Source organism: Ailuropoda melanoleuca, chromosome 1, assembly GCF_002007445.2.
Source record: "Ailuropoda melanoleuca isolate Jingjing chromosome 1, ASM200744v2, whole genome shotgun sequence".
Lineage (NCBI taxonomy): Eukaryota > Metazoa > Chordata > Mammalia > Carnivora > Ursidae > Ailuropoda > Ailuropoda melanoleuca.
Genome location: NC_048218.1, coordinates 69,078,668 through 69,091,609, shown reverse-complemented (window position 1 = coordinate 69,091,609; position 12,942 = coordinate 69,078,668). Strand labels below are relative to the sequence as shown.

Genomic DNA, 12,942 nt, shown 5'->3' with positions numbered 1-12,942 from the left:
CTGTCTTCAGGGGACACCCAGAATCGTATGCCTTTCCTCTTGAAGGACCAGCACCATTAGTCACACACTTTAGACCTTAGAGCCTCTGGGGTGCACAGTGAAAGTATGATATGAGCCTTGGCAACAAAGCATATACCATGTGAAACCAGAAAGTGGCAAGGCCAACCTGTGTGAGCTGTGGGAACTAGGTGTGAAAACAGTACACTTTCATGTATAGAGATAATAACATCTGAATAGCACTGTATTATATTCACGGCACATTGACACATATTAGGTCTGTTACCATTGTATCATTGTTGGGATAAGCCCTCTGAGCTGTACATATGAATTTACATTGCTCTAACCTTTAATTTATTAAACAATTATTAAGCTCATTTTGTACCAGGAAAACCTATGTGGATATTTCAGAGTGCTTTATAGGTGCTGAAAGACTCAAAAGCGAATCCCAAATATCGAGTTTAAGTGGTACTGGAGATAAATAGCCACTGGTTCTCATCACTGGTATGAGAGTAAAGTATTGGCATTAAGTTTTTGGAAGGCAGTTTGTCAGTATTTGCCAAAATTAAATGGGCATACTTTCTGTCTCAGAATTTTAACCTCTAGGAATTTTTTTCTTTGGCAACATAGCCACACTTGTGCAAAGAGATATGTACAGGAATGTTCATTATAGCACTACCTGTGCTGTAACAGTGAAAAGTTGGTAACAACTTAAATTTCCATCTATAAGGGAATGATTAAATTCTGACAATTCTATCACTGGAATACTGTCCAGCCATTAAAAAGGTATATGTGTCCCTATGTTTATTATAGCATTATTTACAATAGCCAAGATATGGAAACAACCTAAGTGTCCATCAATAGATGAATGGATAAGGAAAATGGTGTGTGTGTGTGTGTGTGCGTGTGTGTGGTGGAATATTATGTGGCCATAAAAAGGATGAGATCGTGCCATCTGAGACAACATGGATAGACCTAGAGGGTATTATGCTAAGTGAAATAAATCAGACTAAGAAAAACAAATACCATAGGATTCTACTCATAAATGGAATCTAAAAAATGCATAAACAAAATGCAAAATCAGACCTATAAATAGAGAACAAACTGATGGTTGCCAGAAGGGAGTGGGGGATTGGGCCAAATGGGCGAAGGGGAGTGGGAGATACAGGTTTCCAGTTATGGAATGACTAAGTCATGGGAATAAGAGTTACAGCATAGGGAATAAGTCAATAATATTGTAATAGTGATGTGACAGATGGTAGCTACACTTGTGAGCAAAGCACAGTGTGTAAACTTGTCAAATCACTGAGTTGTACACCTGAAACTAATGTAGTGTTGTGTGTCTACTAAAACAAATGGGGTAGATGTATACAGTATGTGCTAAGTGAAAAGGTTGGTGAAAAAAAGCAAGTTGAAAAACAATGTATAGGACGAGATTATGAAGAATTATTCAAAACTTAGAAACAAGTGTGTCATAGGAAGAATAGTGTCCCCCTCCCAGATCTCCATGTCCTATTCCTCAGAATTTGTGAATATGTTACGTTACGTGGTAAGGGGGAATTAAGTGGGAAATTGAGGTTGCTAATCAGCTGACCTTGAGATGGAGAGATTACCCTGAATTATGTGGGTGTGCTGGATGCAATCATAAAGGTCCTAGTGAGAGAGAAGGTGATGTGAAGATGGAGACAGGGATATTGAAGATGTTACACTGTTGGCTTTAAACATGGAGGAAGGGGCCACAAACAGAAATGCATCTCTAGAAGCTATAAAACACAAGGAAACAGATTTTCCCACAGAGTGTCCAGAAGGAGCAGGTCCCTGTCAACACCTTGATTTCAGCCCAGTGAAACTGATTTTGTACTTCTGACCTCCAGAGCTGTAAGAAAATAAATGTGTTTTTTAAGCCACAACAGTTTGTGATGATTTATTATAACAGCACTAGGAAACTAACACAAAGGGAAAAGATGATTACTTGATGCTTTAATGTCACCTTAAGAGCATTTTCTAACAGGCCTGAGGGTCATCTAACTCTCTATGTCTGGAGAATTGTAATTTAGCACAAGTGATTAAGGTTTAGTCATTTTCCAAATCTAGAAAACTGACAAAATGCAACAAGATTTTCTATCCACCTAAAAGCATGATTTTGGTTCTTAGTGCCCTGCAGGACATGAATCAGCTTTAATTCTAACTTAGCAATATCATTCTGGCATTATTTTAGCATTTCTTTGTTTTTAAACTATAAAATACCAGTTCTCATATCCTCTTTTGAGTTAACTTTGCCATCTTGCTGGTTTCCTCCTTTGTGAGTTAAAATTAAACTTTGACACATGCTCACTCTCTATTTGTATGAAACTTAAAAAAAAACATTCTGAGACTCCAACAGTGATCCTATTTTTGTAAAAACGAAACAAACAATATGGTCGTTTGGGGAGCTGGAGAAAAATGCTCCATAAACTTTACAGCAGTTCTCTGGTTGGGACGGGGGTTTGGGGGGATTTCTTCCGTGTTAAATAGTCTGCAATATTTAAATTTTGTATAACTTTACATGATATTTGCAATCAGAAAAATATATTTAAAAAGTAAATACATGTAAAAAAATGACTCATACACAGCGTCTGCCTTCAAGTTTAAGATCTAATTGGAGACATGTATTGCCTACAACTAATTAGAAATCTGAGGCAAATTGTGGTAGGTGCCCTTGAAAGAAGTGGGTGTCATCTGTTGAGTGTTTATTAGATACCAAGGTCCATGTTGATCCATTTACATCATCTCATTTCATCATCATCATCATCATCATCATCATCATCATGAGCCTCTGAGGTAGATGCTATCTCCATTTTTCAGATGAAGAAGCTGAAGCCGAGTGACTACCCAAGGTCAGACAACTAATAAGGGGAAGAACCAGAATTTAAACTCTGGTCTTTATGATTCCAAGGCTCATATTATTTCCAGTCTACCACACTGCCTCCCATAGATGTTGGATCCCATGGTCTGGACTGGGTAGGACTGAAGAAGGTGGGTACTTTATACTCATCTTTGGCTCTTTAAATGGGGCAGGTGCATTCACATATAACAGAAGGGTACAGGCAAAGGTCCCCTATCTCTAATATCTACCCAACTAGCCTATGGCTTAGCCTGCTGTAATATGGTTCCCAGTCATCCATATATGCTCATATTCCTGGCTTTAGGCTCTAGTCCCTCCTTGCTTTCTTGACATAATTTGGCTCTGCTTCTCTGGTTTACCAACCTCTGCCTACCACACTTGACTCTCTAATTTGCTTTTCCCCATTGGATTGGCTCGCTTGCTGATGAGACATTCCTCCCACCAGCCTCAGGCCCAGGTACCCACACCTGCTAGGCAAGCTCCCTTGTCTTTCAGCCAGGAGAGTAGGATTGAACAGGCATATGTCAGAAAACTAGACCATCCCTGGGAGTGGCATGGAAGAATCATGTGCTTGGGGCCAAGCCAGGAATTCAGCGCCGGAGCAGAAAAGCAGGAATGTATTTGAGAATGAAGTTGAAGCTGGCGTTTGAAGGATGGGGTGGTAAATAACAGGGCACATTTGAAGTCCACAGGTGTAGCCTGGCCTGGGAACCAGTGGGTCATTGGGGTCTGAGGAAAGGAAAGCAGGAATGCAAATGCCTGATGCTAAGTGAATACTTCTGGGTGAGGTTTGGGGTTTTATTGCCTAATCATTGGAGCCTGCTTCTGCTTGGGCTTTCCCTATAATACCTGGTGGTGTCAGGCAATGAGATCTAAGCAAAGTGCTGTGGGAACACTGAAGAAGGAGAGATTCAGTTCTGACTGAGGAGCTGAGGAAAGGTCAGCAGAGGATGTGAGATTTGAACTAGCCTTGAAGGACAAGTAGGGTTGCCATTGGTGGTGGGTGGGGATGCGTTTTAGCAGAGGGAACATTACAAGCAAAGACACAGGCATCAAGGTTCATGAGTGACACATATGTTCACTGAACTGCAAGAAGTTGTAGTAAGGCTGGAATATAGTGTGCACTGGGGGTGAGCCTCAGTAAGGAGATGAGGTTAGAAAGGTAAACAGGGGAGCCATGTAGGGCCTTCCATGTGTTGGCTTAGTGCCAAATTTGAATCTAAGCAATGGAGAATCATTGAAGGCTTTAAAAAATTATCATACAGAAAAATTGACATCCTGGGGTAATATACAGCTCTATGAATTTTAACACATGTAGAGATGTATGTAACCACCACTACAGTCAGGACACAGAACAATTCCAATACCCCCAAAGAATTCCCTCACACTACCCCTTTGTAATCACACCCTCCCAACACCCCTAAACCCTGGCAACCACTGATCTGTTCTCTGTCCCTATAGTTTGTCTTTTTGAGGATGTCATATAAATGGAATCATGCGGTACATAACCTGTAGAAGATTTTTGAGCAGAGTAGTGACATGGGGGTATTTCAGGAAGACTATTTTGGTGTTTGTGTAAAGGATGGATTAGAGTAGGGTAAACTGGAAGCCAGGAGACCAGCTGCAAGAGTTCAAACCAGAGATGACCATTCCTTTGGCACATGTGGTACATATTCATTAAAAGGCTGATTGTGGTTAATGAAACAGCTGTGAGAAGAAAATGGCACTAAACTAGGTCATGTTTTATAACTACAACATTTTGACGTACTTTAGTATGATTACCCGAAGGATATAATGGTACATACACACACACAAAGACAAAACAAAACAAAAACAGGCCATGAAAGAACACATACAGTATTGTTCAAATGTCTTTTTTTTAACGACATGCATCTGTTTTCAGAGAAAAATGTCTGGAAGGTCTCAAATACACACTAAGATTTGTTATTTGTTTGTTATTTGTTATTTCTGCATGGTGGAATTAGAGGTGTAATTTTCTTCTTTACTATATTTTACATTTCCGAAAGCCCTGTTTCCTCTCCTCCTACTCCCCTTCCCCTACCCTGATAGCCTTGAGAATAGGTAGAAGAATAGGTAGGATAGATACAGTTTTTTTGTTCCTTTGTACTACTTGGTATAATTCTACGTATGTGGCAGACATGATACATTTTAATCAGTTATTATTTCTGTGTTATGAGAGAGTTGAGATACTGTAATGAAGTGACTTGGCCAGGATCACACAGCTAATTCAGGGCAAATGAGAATGGAAGCCAGGGCTCATACCCCTAGTCCAGATTAAAAACAAAACAAAACAAAACAAACTTCTCTATTATGAAAATGTTCAAACATATATAAAATAAAATAATATAATGTATTTCCATGTACCATCACCCAGCTTCAACAATTTTCATTTTGCCATTCTTATTTCATCTAGCTTCCAATCTTTTTTCAACTGGCTGGAGGATTGTGTTTTTTATTATTTTTTAAATTAAAGTATAATTAATATACAGTGTTCTATGAGTTTCAAGTGCACGATATAATGATTCAACATTTCTATACATTACAGCTCTTTATCACCTTTATCTATTTCACCCCTTTCCTCACCCATCTCCCCTCTAGCAACCACCAGTCTGTTCTCTGCATTTAAGGGTCTGTTTTTTTATCTTTTTTCTTTGTTCATTTGTTCTGTTTTCGTAAATTCCATATATGAGTGAAAACATATGGTGTTTGTCTTTAACATATCTCATTTAGCACTGTACCCTTTAGATCCATCCATGTTGTGGCAAATGGCAAAATGTCATCTTTTTATGGCTGAGTAATATTCCAGTGTGTGTGTGTGTGTGTGTGTGTACACACACATACATCTTTATCCACTCATCTATGGATGGACACTTGGGTTACTTCCATATCTTGGTTACTGTAAATAATGCTGCAATAAACATTGGAGTGCATATATGTTTTTGAACTAGTGTTTTTGTTTTCTTTGGGTAAATACCCAGTAAAGGGATCATATTGTAGTTCTATTTTTAATTTTTTGAGGAACCTCCATACTGTTTTTCACAGTGGCTGCACCAATTTGCCTGGAGGATTTTAAAGAAAATTTTACAGTAGTTACTTTGGTATGTAATCTATAACTGATAAAGACATCAAGACATACACAGAATCACTATGCCATCATGATATTCAACAAAATTGACACTAATTTCTTAATTTGTAGTTCATGTTCAAATTTTCTCAATTGTTTTCAAGATGTCTTTCTACAGTTGACTTATTCAGATCAGGATCTGAACAAGGTCCACCCATTGCATGTGGTTAATAGATTTCTTAAGTCTCTCTTATTTTATAATCATGCATTCTCCCTTTTTTTTATGTCACTGATTTGTTGAAGAAACTGGGTCATTTTTCTGTAGACTGTCCTGCACTCTGGATTTGGCCAACTGCTTCCTTATGATATTGTTTAACTTGCTCCTCTGTCCCCTGTATTTCCTATGAACCAATAGAGCTAGAGGTTTGAGTAGATTCAGTGTCAATTTGTAGGCAAGGATACCTGATGGATGGTGCTCTTTCCTTCCTACTGCATTCCATGAAGTGCATTATGTCTGCATATTTCATTTTGATTGATGCTAAAGTTGGTCAGTAGGGTTCAGATGATGCCAGCTTATCCCATTCTAAAGATTCCCATCACCTAGATCCGTTATTTCATTAAGGAATTGCAAAATGATTTTTCTAATGCTAACATTTCTACTACATTTATTAGCTGGACTTCTATAAATAAGAATTCCCTCTCATCAGCCATTGCTTACTTTGAGACACAATTTATACAGGAAAGGCAGGATATATGCTGCATTTTTTCTCTTTATCAGTTTTCTGAGTAATAAGTTGATGCCTTAGCAATCTCCAGTAACAATCAACACAGGTTTTTTTGCCTTTAGCATCATTATGAACTCATATATTTTTATATGTTTGATATGCTTCAATCCAATGCAATCATTTTTTAAAATTTTTATTTATTTATTTATTTATTTATTTGAGAGAGAGCAAGAGTGAGAGAGCACAAGCAGGGGCGGGGGAGCAGCAGAGGGAGAGGGAGAAGCAGACTCCCCGCTAAACAGGGAGCCCGATGCGGGGGTCGACCCCAGGACCCTGGGATCGTGACCTGAGCCGAAGACAGACACTTAACCGACTGAGCCACCCAGGCACCCCTAATGCAGTCAATTTTAAGAAAATTTTTATTTTAGACCAATTTTAAACTTAGAGAAAATTGCAAAGATAATACAGAATTCCCATATACCCCTCACTCATTTTCCTCTATTGTTAACATCTTGCACTGCTATGATACATTTGTCACAACTAAGAAACCAATATTGGAACACTGTTACTAATTAAACTCCATAGTTTATTCAGATTTCAGTGGCTTTTCCCTAATGCCCCTTTTCTGTCCCAGGTCCCACCCAGTATATCACATTACATTTAACTGTCTCATCTCCCTTACCCTTCTCAGGTTTATGACAGTTTGGTCCTGGTCTTTTCTTTGTTGGGAGGATTTTGATAATTGATTCAATATCTTTACTTGTTATATATATGTTCATATTTCTTATAGCATTTTGAGTCAGTTTTGGTACTTTGTGTGTTTCTAGGAACTTGTGCATTTCATCTACATTGTCTCATTTGTTGCATACAATTGTTCATTGCATCGCTTATAATTCTTTCAATTTTCTGTATAGTTGGTGGTAATGTCCCACTTTAATTTGTGATTTAGTGATTTGAATCCTCTCTCTTAGTTTTTTTTTTTTTTTTTTTTGGTCAGTGTAGACTGAAGGCTTGACAATTTTGTTGTTTTAATAGAACCAACTTTGATCTTGTCAATCCCCTTCATTGTTTTTTCTGTTCTCTATTTTGCTTGTTTTCACTCTAATCTTTATTATTTCCTTCCTTTTACTAACTTTGGGTTTAGCTTCCTCTTCTTTTTCTAGTTCCTTAAAGTGTAAAGTTAGGTTATGGATTTAGGATCTTCTTTTTTTTAATGTAATTATTTACAGTTATAATTTTCCCTCTTTGCATTGTATTTGCTGCATTCCATAAGTTTGGGTAGATTATGTTTTTCTTTCCATTTGTCTCAAAGTATTTTCTAATTTCACTTCTAATTTCTCTTTGACCCATTGGTTGTTTAAGAGTGTGTTGTTTAACTTCCAAATATGTGTGAATTTTCCAGTTTTCCTTTTTTATAACTTCTAGTTTGATTCCACAGCTAGTTAGATAATATACTTTGTATGATTTCAATCATTTAAAATTTATTGAGACTTGTTTTGTGGCCTAACATATGGTCTATTCTGAAAAATGTGTACTTGTGAAGAATGTATATTCTGCTATTGTTGAATGGATGCTCTATATATTTCTCATAGGTATAATGTTGTTCAAGTCCTCTGCTTCTTTATTGATCTCCTGTCTAGTTGTTCTAGGCATTATTAAAAGTGGAGTATTGAAGTCTCCAGCTATGATTGTAGAACTATGTATCTTTCCCTTCCATTATGTTAGTTTTTGCTTCATATATTTTGAGAGCTCTGTTGTTAGTGCATAAAGGTTTATAAGTTTTATGTCTTCTAGATGGGTCAACCACTTTGTTATTATATGATGTTGTTCTTTGTGTCTTGTAACAATTGTTGGTCTTAAAGTCTTTTTTGTCTAATATTAGTATAGCCTTCCCAGCTCTCATTTTGTAATTATTAGGGTAAAATATCTTTTTCCATCCTTTTTATTTCAATGTATTTGTGTCTTCTAATTTAAAGTGAGTCTCTTGTGGGGCACCTGGGTCATGATGGATAATCCTTTTAATGTACTGTTGGATCCTATTAGCTAGGATCTTGTTGAGAATTTGGCATCCATATTCATGAGGGAAATCGGTCTGTAATTCTCCTTTTTGATGGGGTCTTTGCCTGGTTTGGGGATCAAGGGTAATATTGGCCTCATAGAATGAGTTTGGTAGTTTTCCTTCTGTTTCTATTTTTTGAAATAGCTTTAGGAGAATAGGTATTATTTCTTCTTTGAATGTTTGGTAGAATTCCCTGGGGAATCCATCAGGCCCTGGAGTTTTGTTTTTTGGAAGGTTTTTAATCACTGTTTCAATCTCTTCATAATTAATTGGTCTGTTTAAAAAAATCAATTTCTTCCTGTTTCAGTCTTGGTAGTTTATAGGTTTCCAGGAAGGCCTCCATCTCTCCCAGGTTGCTTAATTTATTGGCATGAAACTGTTGATAAAAGTTTCTAATGATCCTTCCTATTTCATTGGTGTTGGTTGTGACCTCTCCCTTTTCATTCATAATTTTATTAATTTGGGTCTTTATTCTTTTGGATAAGTCTTGCCAGTGGTTTATCTATTTTATTAATTCTCTCAAAGAACCAGCTTCTAGTTCTGTTGATCTGCTCTATTGTACTTCTGGTTTCTAATTCATTGATTTCTGCTCTAATCTTGGTCAACTGCTTCCTCATGCATGGATTAGGCCTGTCCCTCTGTGGCTGTTCCAGCTTCTTGAGGTGAGAATATAAAAACTGCATTTTAGATTTTTCTATTCTTTTGAGTGAGGCTTGGATGGCTATGTATTTTCCCCTTAAGACTGCCTTTGCAGTGTCCCATAGGTTTTGGACCATTGTGTGTTCATTCTCGTTGGTCTCCATAAATTGTTTAAATTGATTTTTGATTTCCTGATTTATCGAATCATTCTTGAGCAGGATGGTTCTTAGTCTCCAAGTGTAAAACGAGATTTTAAATCCAAGAAAGAGGAAAGGTGTGGTTTACTGGGGAAGGGCTCCAGCATAAGAAGGAGGCAACAGGGAAGCTCCAGAATGATGGTGAAGGGAGATTCCAGGATGCCATCTGCACATCAGGAAGGAATAGAGGACAACCAGTTCATACAGGTCAGGAAGGCTCAGAAGAGAGATCTGTGATACCTGATCCACCTGAACACATGGGGAGGAGATGGAAGTCGCTGATGAAGAGTATAAATTGAATTTCTGCTAAGTAAATAAAAAACTATTTAAAGAAAGAAACTAAATATTAGCTCCGGGGAAAAACAATGAGTTGTGTCAGTAAGGAAAAGTTATTTGTGAGACTTCACAGCTCAGCTGTGAATAGTGTTTACTTGGCCAACTGTAGACACTGAATAGTGGACCAACCAAAATTACAACATACGTACATTGGAAGAACGTAGGGGAGGGAAGGGTCTTTGGGTGAGGTGGGGAGCAGGGTGTGGGTAGGTAGGTCAATAGATAATGTCAAAAACTTAAAGAAGTAGCAAAAAAATAATGTTATTTAGAGAACCAAGATAAGTGCCCAAAGAATCAGCTAAAAGAGTTGAAAGCTCTTGCTGCTCTGAGGAGTGGGAAATTATGGGGAAGGAGAAAGAGATCACTGTTTTCATAACAAAACTCACAGAACTAGTGAACACTGTAAATTATAATGTATAACTTTGATAAAGATAAAATATAAAAGCAACACATGCTCATTATAAAATTTTAGAAAATTCAGAAGAGTAAAAATTTTAAAAAATCACAAACTCACTTATCAATTGCCACACTTAATATGTTGCTATATTTCCTTTTGGGTGTTTTGACATGCCGAATTTTACCTAATTGTGATTATACTGTAGCTTGTTTTATTTCTCCATTAACTTCAAAGTATATACGTTTTCCTGTTACATTCTTTGAAAGAGCTCTGTCGTGTTCCACTGTGTAGGTATACTATAATGATGGACTATTTTCTGCTAGTGAGCATTTAGACTGTTTCCTTTTGATGGGGGGCACTATAGCTAATGCTTCAATGAACAATGAACCTCTTGATTCATAAACCTTTTTTTCCTGTACTTCAAGTTATTTCTTTAGTATATATTCTGAAGAGTGATATTACTATGAACTGAATTGTTCGTTGAAGCCTTAACCCTTCCCCCAGTGCAACTGCATTTGAGATACGGCGTATAAGTAGGTAACAAATATTAAGTCAGATTGTAAGGATGGGACCTTAATCCAGTAGGGCTGGTGTCCTTGCAAGAGGAGGAAGAGACACCGCAGTTCTCACTCTTCCTGTCTCCCTCCCTCTTTCCCTCTCTTTCTCTAGCTCTCTTTCTCACTCCCTGTTTCTGTGCACGAAGAGGAAAGCCCATGTGAAGACGATAGGGCGAGAAGGCAGCTCTGCAAGCCAGGGAAAGAGCTCTCACCAGAAACCGATCCTGAGGGCACCTTAATATCAGCCTCCAGAACTGTGAGAAAAGAAATGTCTGTTTAAGCCACCGGTCTGTGCTGGTTTGTGAAGGCAGTGCATGCAGACTGATACACATACTGTGTGTTTTAAAGCACCCATGTCAGATTAAGGAGTGTGCTTATGAGCAGCACCAGATGTTCTATGGAAGTGTGAACACCTGAACCTAATATTACACTGTATGTGAACTGAGTGGAATTTAAATAAAAACGTAAAAAAACCAAAACACCCTTGTCAAAATGTCGATGTCCCTGGGGAAGACTAACACTGGGCCCTGCTGTCGTCAGATATTCATGGCCTAGGATTACTTGAAATGCTGCTTTCTTTCCAGTGAAGTGAAATACTGGCACCTGGAGGTCAAACTAGCTACAGCTCATGAGGGATTGGCAGAGCTTCTGGAAGTCACAGACACTCCGCAGCACCGAGTTAATAAATGCCAAACCGGAGGCATCTGGGTGTCTCAGTCAGTTAAGCCGCTGCCTTCAGCTCAGGTCATTCAGCTTAGGTCATGATCCTGGGGCCCCGAGATTGAGCCCGGGGTTGGCCTCCCTGCTCAGCGGGGAGTCTCCCCCTGCGCCTCCCTCTGCTCATGCCCTCTCCCTCTCTCTCTCTCAAATAAATAAATGAAATATTTTTAAAAAATGCCCAAACAGGGGCACCTGGGTGGCTCAGTCGTGATCCCGGGGTCCTGGGATCGTGTCCCACATGGGGCTCCCTGCTCAGTGGGGAGTCTGCTTCTCCCTCTTCCTGCGCCCCTCACCCCTGCTCCTGCTCTCTCTCTCAAACAAATAAAATCTTTTTAAAAAGTGCCAAAACAACCACTAATAGCTCTGGGAATTACTTAGATATTGTAGTAATGTTTTGCTTTTGCTTAGTGAGTTGTATAAATTGTCAATGTGAATAAACATTGCTGGTTCCTTCCATTCAAAATATATCCTGACTCTACCCTTTTTTCCTACCTCGACTGCCCTGACCCTAAACCAATCCACTCTGGTCACAGCCCCCTCTCTCATGATTTGTTCTTTGCATCAGTTTATCAGAGGATACTTATTTAAAAAATGGAAAACAGATCCCAACTCTTCCCTGCTCAAAACTGCTTTCCATCACATTTAAAATAAAATTCAAACTCCTTGCCATGTTATATTGTATATGTGCAATGTTTTATATCGTCTGATTTACTTCAAAACACTTCAGTATCAGCTGTGCAATATACCTTATTTATTCTAAGATGCATTTTTTTCACTTTTTATCACCTCTAAAATTGCGGTGAATGTTACTATTAATGGCATGACATAGTTTAAATGACAGCAGTGTTTCTTGGTGCACAAAAGAATGATGGGACTTACAATCTATGACCTCTTGGACTCATAGAATCAATGATTTAATGAAGTGGTGTATCTATCTACAAAATGATCTTTTGACATACTGGTCTAGGGTGGGGGCAGTGGAGGTAGAAAGAAGGGGTGGATTTAATATATATTTTGCATTTTTTGAAACACACTATCATAGTCACCATCACTATTTTTATTCCAGTGCAATAACTAGAGGCTCTGACGGTCAGGGTCACCGAGGCAGAGGAACGTATTAGCGAATTGGAGGATGGGTTAGTAGAAGAAAAAACGAAAATAGAAGCTGGACTTAAAAAAATCCATGCCCACGAATGTAGGTTACGGGAGATTACTGACTGAATGAAATGATCCAATGTCAGAATCATCGGCATCCCTGAGGGGGTGGAGAAAAATAGAGGTCTAGAAGAGATATTTGAAAAAATTGTAGCTGAAAACTTCCCTAATCTAGCGAGGGAAACAAACAT

General features: G+C 38.3%; 2 protein-coding genes across 9 annotated transcripts in view; both read left to right on the top strand.

The window, feature by feature from the left end:
* Positions 1–12,942, top strand: part of DLG1 (discs large MAGUK scaffold protein 1) — a 1,062,265-nt gene that overhangs the window by 762,839 nt on the left and 286,484 nt on the right. The gene's annotated exons all lie outside the window — the stretch shown is intronic.
* XKRX (XK related X-linked) overlaps positions 1–12,942 on the top strand; it is a 44,236-nt gene that overhangs the window by 15,403 nt on the left and 15,891 nt on the right. Inside the window, exon 4 of one of the 2 annotated variants that reach the window (XR_004625453.1) lies at positions 10,989–11,122. The exons of the other annotated variant lie outside the window; for it this stretch is intronic. The gene's annotated coding sequence lies outside the window, so the exon portion shown is untranslated. Of the gene's footprint in view, positions 1–10,988; positions 11,123–12,942 lie in introns of those variants that run through there. 2 annotated transcript variants of the gene reach the window in all.